Source organism: Triticum dicoccoides, chromosome 6A (genome assembly GCF_002162155.2).
Source record: "Triticum dicoccoides isolate Atlit2015 ecotype Zavitan chromosome 6A, WEW_v2.0, whole genome shotgun sequence".
NCBI lineage: Eukaryota > Viridiplantae > Streptophyta > Magnoliopsida > Poales > Poaceae > Triticum > Triticum dicoccoides.
Window position 1 is genome coordinate 516,359,596 of NC_041390.1, and position 10,672 is coordinate 516,370,267.

General features: G+C 46.8%; 1 pseudogene; it reads left to right on the top strand.

Annotated features, from left to right (window-relative positions):
• Positions 1-8,817: 8,817 nt before the first annotated feature.
• LOC119319515 lies at positions 8,818-10,342 on the top strand (annotated as a pseudogene).
• The last annotated feature ends 330 nt before the right edge of the window (positions 10,343-10,672 follow it).

Consider the following 10,672-nt stretch of genomic DNA (forward strand, 5'->3'; position numbering starts at 1 on the left):
CAGGGGCTAGTTTATAAAAACAGAAAACGCTTCGGCAGAAACTACGCCAGCCCAAAGGGAAAGCGCATTTGGCAGAAGGCGTTTTCAGAAAACGCTTCGTTTAGAAAGGACAGAGAGGCTGACAGCGGGTCCCACTTGTCATGTTTAAACTTTCAAATGGGAGGGACGAGGCTCGTCGGCGCCCGAGGGCTGCGGTGGTCGCCGGCGGCGATCCACGGCGAGGTAAGGGGATCGGAGGTTACCAACGTGCTCACCGTGTCCTTCCGCAACGGTGGGTGGTGGTGTTGGTCGCCGGGGAGCACCACGTCGACGGCGGTCTCAACTCCGGCGGACGGTGGTTCGGGCGTGGATGGAGCTCGTCGGAGAGGACTGCAAAGGCCAAATTGATGAGGGGGTTAGAGTACTGGGTGTGAGAGAGGGCTACGGACGAGGTTTGGGCGCCGGAGATGGCCTCACCGGAGTGAATCAAGCTGGAGGCCGAGGCGGAGCAAGGCGGCCAGAGTTGGGGAAGGAGACCTCCTCGAGGTCCTCCTGGTGGCTTGGCAGGGTCCTGGGGAGGTGCAGTGAAGGTGCGTGCTCGAGGGCGAGCTCGGGTTCCTTTTTATAGGCGATTCGAGGCGGTGGCCGAGAACGGGGTTCTCCGGCGAAGCTTACGGCGGCGCAGGGCATTGGTCGGGGAGGATTAGGGGTCGAGCGCCGTCGTGGGGGTTCAATGGGTCCGTTTAGGTGCTAAACTGGCCGGGGTTTGGGTGTTTTGGTCGAGCTCGACGGAACGGGGGTGGCGCGGCCCGTCGGCGGCAGGGAGCACGTTCCATGCTTGCCGGGCCACGGTGATGGTGCCACGGGCGTGCGCTGGCATGCATGAGGCCACGCGGAGAGCCAGGGGGCTTTGGGCGGCGCTGAACGGCGTTCTGCCGTGGTGTGCCTTCTGTCGGCCGCCACGGGAGGTCCCGACGCCGCAGAAGACGCCGGCGAGGGCGGGCCAGCGCGCCACCGACGCCAGGAAGGCTCCACGCACGCGTGTGAAGCTCCGGACAAGAGGGAGGGGCTGCGAGCATCGAGCCAAGCGCACTATGAGCTTGTGACTGAACTCTGAAGAAAACGACACTGTAAAACTGAATTTTACTGAACTTTACTGAAAATGCAAAGAACAGTGCAGCTCAGGTGTTCGACAGAATGCTTTTGGCATCTAGGGATGTTTCCTTGAGCTGAAATTTGGTGGAGTGGCTTCTCATTGCTCTAGTAGGCTGCATGATTTTTGGTGGAATTTTTGGAGGAGTGTAGATATGAATTTCATCAAATTTGTCAAATCTGGTCCAAACTTGCAGTGAGTGAAATTTGAAATATTTGAAAAGAAGAAGAGTGGATCAAGATGGTTCTAGGTTGTGGGTACTAAAGACAATCCAGGGAAGTTGGTTTGGGATAAAAACTCAAAGGCAAAGTGGTACTTGCTTTGAAAATCACTTAGGCTCAAAATAATTGGCAGAAATGTTTTGGGAGATAAAATAATTGAAATAAAATCCAAAACTTGTTTGGACTTGTTGAGACAGAGGATTTAAATTTCTCAAAGGTGGAGGGAGGGGTTTTGAGAAGATTCACTATAGGAGACATGGTAAAACCATGGGTGGTTTCAAAAAGAAAAAGTCCCAAAACTCCTAGGGTTTCTTTTTTTAAAATGAAAATAAATAAGTTTGAGAGGGTAACAACCAGAAGGAAAAGCTTCCAAAAATTCAACACCAAATTTGAAAGGGAAAAGAAAATCCTTGCCAAAGGAAAGGAAGTTTTTAAGAGGAAGGATTTCTGAAAAAGAAATTTTAAATGCCCTCTTTTAAAATCCAACAAAGTTTTTGATGAAAACCAAATTAAAATCTTTGGAGTGTCACAGATTCCCACGGCCTGGGAGCAGTAGTATAACGCGGCGGATTAGGCTGTAGCCTCGGATGACTTGTACAGTTTTGCTCTTGTCAGTCTCGACCTAGGTAGTGTTCCAAACATTGATATGGCTTCAGATCGCTATGGTGGATAAATCTTCTGTTGGCTTCGACAGACCGTCGGATAAGGGCGACAGACAAGTTGTAACCCTAATTTTTTTGAACCTTTTAAATTCTTATAGATCCTAAATCTGAACTGGTGACCTTTAAAGTTGATGCAAGTCCTTTCAAATCAGCTCATCCGGAAAATTGCATACTTCCCGATCCCTGGAAGAAATCCCTCCAAGAACTCAACATCATCGTGCGCGAGCCCCACGGTGGGCGCCAACTATCATGGAATTGTCACGGCAGATGTCCTCGTGAAAGGACTTAGTCGTGAGGCCAACGCATCTACATGGTAGCTTGAGAGGGGTTGAGCGGAATCGAGAGACGCAACACAAGACAAGGATTTAGACAGCTTCGGACCCCGGGAAACATCATCCAGTAACAACCCTACGTGTTGTTTGAGGCTATCTCTCATTATGATCATGAGAAAGTCGCCGTAAACCGGCTCTCCCATTTACCCTAACCCTTTAAGATTGTTTCTCCTTACTTGTCCCTCTTGGGAAGCCCTGCCCCTCCTTATATATGTTGAAGGGGCGGGTTACATGTAGAGTCCAACTCGGACTTAAGACTTAACTATTATGACTTTTATTCTTGGGCTTCTTAACATCTTGGGCTTCATAACGTCTCGGGCTTCATAATGTCTCAGGCTTCATAACTCCTGGCAACGCAGTTACCACTGCCTGCCGGGAGTTAACTGGTGCCGGTTTAAGATGGTCTGCCGATTTAAGAATGCCTGCTGAGTTATCATCTGACTTAACTCCTGTCTTAACTGTCAGCCGGATTAACAACCGGCAGGTTTACCGTCTGGGTTAACTGCCTGTTTTACCTGTCTGACTTAACTGTCAGCCAGTTTAACAACCTGCCGGTTTACCGTCTAACTTAAACCAGCCGATTTACCACCTGCCGGTTTACCAAGTCCCAGCCGGGTTATAACTCCGGCCGGATCATACCGCGGGGTATATCCCCGACAGGTACCAAAGTAATCCAGGAGTGGATCACTGGACAGCGGTCAAGAATATCCTGAAATACCTGAAAAGGACTGAGGATATGTTTCTCGTTTATGGAGGTGACAAAGAGCTCGTCATAAACGGTTACGTTGATGCAAGCTTTGACGCTGATCCGGATGACTCTAAGTCACTAACCGGATACATATTTTTATTGAATGGTGGAGCTGTTAGTTGGTGCAGTTCTAAGCAAAGCGTCATGGCGGGATCTACATGTGAAGCGGAATACATAGCTGCTTCGAAAGCAGCAAATGAAGGGGTCTGAATGAAGGAGTTCATATTCGATCTAGGTGTCATACCTAGTGCATCGGGTCCAATGAAAATCTTTTGTGACAATACTAATCCAATTGCCTTGGCAAAGGAATCCAGATTTCACAAGAGAACCAAGCACATCAAGAGACGCTTCAATTCCATCCACGATCAAGTCAAGGAGAGAGACATGGAGATTTGCAAGATACATGCGGATCTGAATGTTGCAGACCCGTTGACTAAGCCTCTCTCACGAGCAAAACATGAACAGCACCAAGACTCCATGGGTGTTAGAATAATTACAATGTAATCTAGATTATTGACTCTAGTGTAAGTGGGAGACTGAAGGAAATATGCCCTAGAGGCAATAATAAAGTTGTTATTTATATTTCCTTATATCATGATAAATGTTTATTATTCATGCTAGAATTGTATTAACCGGAAACTTAGTACATGTGTGAATACATAGACAAACAGAGTGTCACTAGTATGCCTCTGCTTGACTAGCTCGTTAATCAAAGATGGTTAAGTTTCCTAGCCATAGACATGAGTTGTCATTTGATGAATGGGATCACATCATTAGAGAATGATGTGATTGACTTGACGCATCCGTTAGCTTAGCACTATGATCGTTTAGTTTATTGCTATTGCTTTCTCCATAACTTATACATGTTCCTATGACTATGAGATTATGCAACTCACGAATACCGGAGGAACACTTAGTGTGCTATCAAATGCCACAACGTAACTGGGTGATTATAAAGATGCTCTACAGGTGTCTCCGGTGGTGTTTGTTGAGTTGGCATGGATCGAGATTAGGATTTGTCACTCCGATTGTCGGAGAGGTATCTCTGGGCCCTCTCGGTAATGCACATCACTATAAGCATTGCAAGCAATGTGACTAATGAGTTAGTTACGGGATGTTGCACTACGGAACGAGTATAGAGACTTGCCGGTAACGAGATTGAACTAGGTATGATGATACTGACGATCGAATCTCGGGCAAGTAACATACCGATGACAAAGGGAACATCGTATATTGTTATGCAGTTTGACCGATAAAGATCTTCGTAGAATATGTAGGAACCAATATGAGCATCCAGGTTCCGCTATTGGTTATTGACCAGAGATGAGTCTCGGTCATGTCTACATAGTTCTCGAACCCGTAGGGTCCGCATGCTCAACGTTCGATGATGATCGGTATTATGAGTTTATGTGCTTTGATGTACCGAAGGTAGTTCGGAGTCCCGGATGTGATCACGGACATGACGAGGAGTCTCGAAATGGTCGAGACATCAAGATTGATATATTGGAAGGTTATGTTTGGACACCGGAATGGTTTCGGTTGAATTCGGGCATATAACGGAGTACCGGGGGGTTACTGGAACCCCCCCGGGGGCTTAATGGGCCTACATGGGCTTTAGTGGAAGAGAGAGGAGGCGGCTAAGAGGTGGGGGCGCCCCCCCAAGCCCAATCCGAAATGGGAGGGGGGCCGACCCCCCTTTCCTTCTTCTCCTCTTCCCCTTCCTTCCCCCTCCCATTAGGACTAGGAAAGGGGGGAAACCTAGTCCTAGTAGGAGTAGGAATCCCCCCTTGGGGGCGCACCATGAGGGCCAGCCGGCCCCATCCTCCCCTCCTTTATATACGGGGGAGGGGGCACCCCATAGACACACAAATTGACAATTGTTTTAGCCGTGTGCGGTGGCCCCCTCCACGGATACACATCTTGGTCATATCGTCCTAGTGCTTAGGCGAAGCCCTGTGCCGGTAACTTCATCATCACCGTCAACACGTTGTCCTGCTGACGAAACTCTCCCTCGGCCTCAACTGGATCAAGCGTACGAGGGACGTCACCGAGCTGAACGTGTGCAGATTGCGGAGGTGTCGTGCGTTTGGTACTTGATCGGTTGGATCGCGAAGACGTTCGACTACATCAACCGCATTTCTTAATGCTTCCTCTTTCGGTCTACGAGGTTACTTAAACACACTCTCCCCTCTTGTTGCTATGCATCTCCTAGATAGATCTTGCGTGATCGTAGGAATTTTTTTGAAATACTGCGCTCCCCAACAATTTCAACTTGACAATATCATTGTTCACATCTTTTGCATATCACAAAATTCTATGAATGTGTTTAGATGGGACGCGGCATCCTCATTAGGAATACACAAAAATTGATCTTTCATAACAAGATTCAACAAAGTGGCATTAATATCACAAGATTCCGTACTAGTGGCGGGAGGAGCAATCGGAGTGCTAATAAAATCATTATTATTGGTATTGGAAAAATCACACAATTTAGTATTTTCTTGAGACATTGTAACTATGCCAAAAAAAGCAAGCAAAAAGATAGATCTGGCGATAAAACGGCGAACGAAAAAGAGGGCGAATAAAAAGGCAAATTTTTGCGAAATGGGGGAGATGAAAACAAGAGGTAAATGACAAATAATGTAAATTGCAAAGAGATGAAATTTGTGATTAGGAACCTGATAGATGTTGATGATGTCTCCCTGGTGCCAAAGATTGGCAAGTTGACAGGAGACAACCTTGACTTGATCCACCCCAACAACGTCGTCAGAAATTCCTTTTGAAGCGGCTTGACAATGCGTCTGTATTTCTCCAAAGAGGAAGGGATGATGCAGCACAACTATGGTAAGTATTTTCCTTAGTTATGAAACCAAGGTATAAATCCAGTAGGAGAACCAAGCAATATATGTAAACGGTACTGCACACAAAGAATAAATACTTGCAACCCGACGCATAAGAGGGGTTGTCAATCCCTCCTCGGTAATAAGATAAAATGTTTGGTGGTAGATTGGATAAATAGATCTCGATAAAACGTAAAATAAATAAATAAATAAAAAGTGCTGCAAGGTATTTTTGGGTTTTTGGAAATATAGATCTGAAAATAAATATGGCAAAAGATAGATCAGAAAGCAAATATGATAAAAGATATGCCCGAGGCCCGTAGATTTCATTACTAGCTTCTCTCGAGAAATAACACACGGTGGGTAAACAAATTACTGTTGGGCAACTGATAGAAGAACAAATAATTATGACGATATCCAAGGCGATGATCAATATATAGGCATCACGTCCAAGATTAGTAGACCAACTCCTGCCTGCATCTACTACTATTACTCCACACATCGACCGTTATCCAGCATGCATCTAGTGTATTAAGTTTAAGGAGAAACGGAGTAATGCAATAAGAACGATGACATGATGTGGACAGGATCTATTCATGTATGAATATGCCCCATCTTGTTATCCTTAATAGAAACGATACATGCGTGTCTCGCTGCCCCTTCTGTCAGTGGGAGAGGACACCGCAAGATCGAACCCACCGCACCTCTTCCCTTCGCAAGAAAAATTAAAATAGTTGGCCTAACTAAACCAAAGATTCGGAGAAGAAATATGAGGCTATAAATAATCATGCATATAAGAGATCAAAGAAGACTCAAATAATATTCATGGATAAAAATCTGATCATAAACTCAAACTTCATCGGATCCCAACAAACACATCGCAAAAAGTCATTACATCAAATAGATCCCAAGACACCATTGTATTGAGAATCAAAAAGAGAGAAGAAGTCATCTAGCTATTGCCTACAGACCCATAGGTCTATGGTGAACTACTCACGCATCATCAAAGAGGGACCAATGAGGATGATGAACCCCTCTGTGAACGTGTTCCGCTCCGGCAGAGTGCCGGAATAGGGCTCTAGATTGGATCTCGTGGTTCTAGAATTTGCGTCGACGAAAAAATTGTGTTTCGTCGACTCCCCTAGGGTTTCTAAAACATTTGGGAATTTATAGGGTAAAGAGACGATGCAGGAGACCCCTGTGGGCCCCACAATCCACCAGGACGCACCTGGGCCTCCTGGCACGTCCTGGTGTCTTGTTGTCCCCGCGGCCTCCTCCTAGGTGCTTTCTTGGCTCCCAAGGTGTCTTCTGCTCAAAAAAATCTCCAAATCTTTTTGCTGCGTTTGGACTCCGTTTGATAGGGATATTCTGCAAAGTAAAAAATAAGCAAAAAAACAGCAAGTTACACTGGGCACTATGTCAATAGTTTAGTCTAAAAAATGATATAAAGTTGCTATAAAATGAATATAAAACATCCAAGATTAATAATGTAACATCATGAAAAAAGCAAAAATTATAGATACATTGAAAATGTATTAGTATACATTTTCGATTAAATACTAGACACGTATCTATTGACGACAAGTTATACTTGATAACGGTGTAAGAAAAATATCAATAAAAGGTCAAAAAGGTTAAAAAAAATTGCATGTAAAAAAGCAAAAGATGATTGTTGATAACTTCGTGACACCGATGCACCGCTTCCACAATCTTTTCTCACTTGAAAGAACGAAGGACTAGCAAAGGCTCTACGTGTTCTTAAAAGAAAAGAATGAACTTAGAAAGATATCAAGGCATTAGTATATTGTATGTAATAAATTCATTTGCTTCGCATGGCCACAATAAAGAGAGGGCAATGCAAATAAGATGAATGTTAATATCTTATTGACACGGATGCATTGCTTCTACAATATTTTTCATCACACTTCAAGGAGCTACTAGCAAAGGCTCTATGTGTTCCTTTTTTTGAAACACAGTACAGAGGCAAGCGCTCATACATACGCGCATGCACTCATCCCTATGAATGCATATATGCACATCCTATTTTTATGAATACCTCCGAGAGACTGAGCTGACGTATTATCTTGCAATTTTACGAAGTCATTATAGGTGTCTCGTAGTCAATGAAAACGTCTTCTTTCACTGAAAAGCATCGTCGGAATTTCAGAAATAAATTCAGGATAAATATGAGTATCAGGATTTGAATCCTGATGGGCTGAGAATACCATTGTTCTCTTAATTATTCAACTACAGGTTGGTTCGCGGCTCTACGTGTCCTTTGAAAGAAAAGAATGCGTAAAGCAGGATAGTATAAGCATTGGTACGTTGTACGAGTAGGAAATGTAGAAAACCCATTTGCGTTGCATGGCCAAATAAAGAGAGGGCAAGGCAAATCAGCATATGCGGTCACATGAGAAGAGAGGGTCGGGGATCTGCAGCGCGTGGGAGAGCCCGTCGCCTCCGCCGCGCCTTCTGCTCCCTGCCTCCCCGCAACCCAAACGGGTCGCCATGCCTCTTCTTCAATTTCAGCTGGATCCGCACAACCTCGCTTCCTTCATGCATTCCTTCTGCGGCTCCACCGAGTGGACAAACCCGATAGCCCGAGATCCGGTATTTGTTCTTGGGCCTCCTGGCACAGGGAAGAGGGACAGAGAACGGCAAGGATCGGCAGCTCCATCACCTATCTAGCTCCAGCATTTAATGCAGATGTACTTCGTATAATCCTCTCCACGCACGGTGTTTTGTTTGTTGTACCGGCTTCTTTATGCCCGCCCACCCATGTGCCCGGCGTGGCCCGGGCCGGTGCGCCGCCGCATGTATATATATAGCCGGCGCATGGCGTGAAGGCAGCACACAACTCGCCGCCGCTTGCCAACCACCGTGGGAGCACAGCACGGAGCCTATATAGTGAGACACTATCTTGGTTCAGAAACTACTAGGTAGGTAGCGCTACGTGATCGTGATCATGGCGTTAGTGCGGGAGCGGATGGTGATGTGCGACGGCGGCTTCGACGCCGAGGCCTCCGTGTTCGACGCGCTCGGCTACGGTGGCCACGACGTGCTGCTTGGAGGCCTGGAAGCGGCGGCGCATTTCGGGGGCTATGCGTACGCCCACGACGAGCCAGCCGGCGCCGAGAGCGCCTACGCGCCGGAGAGCGCGAGCTGGGCGGGCGCGGGGGCGTCCGTGCTCGCGTTCGACCGCGCCGCGCGGGGCCACGCGGTCCAGGCTATCGCGGAGGAGGAGGCGTGGATGGACGCCATGGACGAGGACCAGCACGCGGGGCCAGCGTCTACCATAGGGTTCGACCCGGCCACAGGCTGCTTCAGCCTGACGCAGAGCTCCGGTGGCGCGTGCCGGCCGTTCGGGCTCCTGTTCCCGAGCACGTCCAACGGCTCGCCCGATGCCGCGGGGCAGGCGCGCTGTTCATCGAAGCGATCGTACGCGGCGCGCGTTCAGGACCAGGACGCGGAGCAGCGGGCCACCAAGAAGCGGTGCGGTGCGAGCAGGAAGACGAGCAAGGCGAAGCCGGCGGCGCCCACCACCACCTCGCCCAAGGCCGCAAAGCCTCACCGCAAAGGTAAATTCGGTACCGAAACGGCACTTCTTTCTACTGCTCGAATTCATTGCGTTACCTTGGGGATTTCGGAGGATCTGAACGGTGAATGTACCATTCCGTGTTGCAGAACCGGCGGGAGAAGATCAGCGAACGGCTCCGGACACTGCAGGAGCTGGTGCCCAACGGCACCAAGGTCGACATGGTCACCATGCTCGAGAAGGCATTCAGCTACGTCCAGTTCCTGCAGCTGCAAGTCAAGGTGCTGGCGACGGACGAGTTCTGGCCGGCGCAAGGGGGAACGGCGCCGGAGATCTCCCAGGTGAAGGAGGCGCTGGACGCCATCTTGTCGTCGCAGAGGGGCAACTGAATTGAACTGAACTAGTCTAGCTAGAAAGGAGAAACTGCTTTGGCTCAGCCTCCGCGACAAACGTATAAGGATATGGTAGAGATTAATCAACAACGAACCACCTCGTTCGAAGATAAATAAGGAGACATATGCAGGGAAATACCCCTTTCCTGGGTATATATACACTCAGAAATTAGAAGAAAAAAATAAACATAAAAAGTTCAGATTTTTAATAATCTTAAGTTCCTTTAGCACTAGTATGTAATTTTCCGTCAACCAAAACCCTGCATTGACTTCGGGGCGAAAAAACAAAAAAATTGGTCAAAATAGTGTGAATAGTGTCATGTACCCAATAGTGTGAGTATATACCAATAATTTTAGTTTCTTTTTGCCCAGAAGTCAAGGTGGGTTTTGGTCGATGAAAAATTACATACGCGTGTATAAGAAAGTGAAGTTTATTCAAAAATGTTTCTAAACTTTTTTGACTTTTTTTGTAATTACTCCCTCTGTAAAGTAATATAAGGGTGTTTAGATCACTAAAGTAGTGATCTGAATGCTCTTATTTAGTCTACGAAGGGCTTTAATGATCTAAATGCTCTTATATTAATTTACGGAGAGAGTACTAAATATTTTTCCAATTCCTGGGTGTATATACACCCAGAAACCAAACGTCTGCACCCGGCATATGCAAACGTACATCCTCTTGTTTACTCTCGCCAATTTGTACCCTTTTACTAGGGAACTAGGCTGGGTTATGTATATGTACTTGATCTGATGCAGTGATGTAGAGCGAGAGAGGTTTAACATTTTGTTAATACTAAGTTTTTTTGTAAA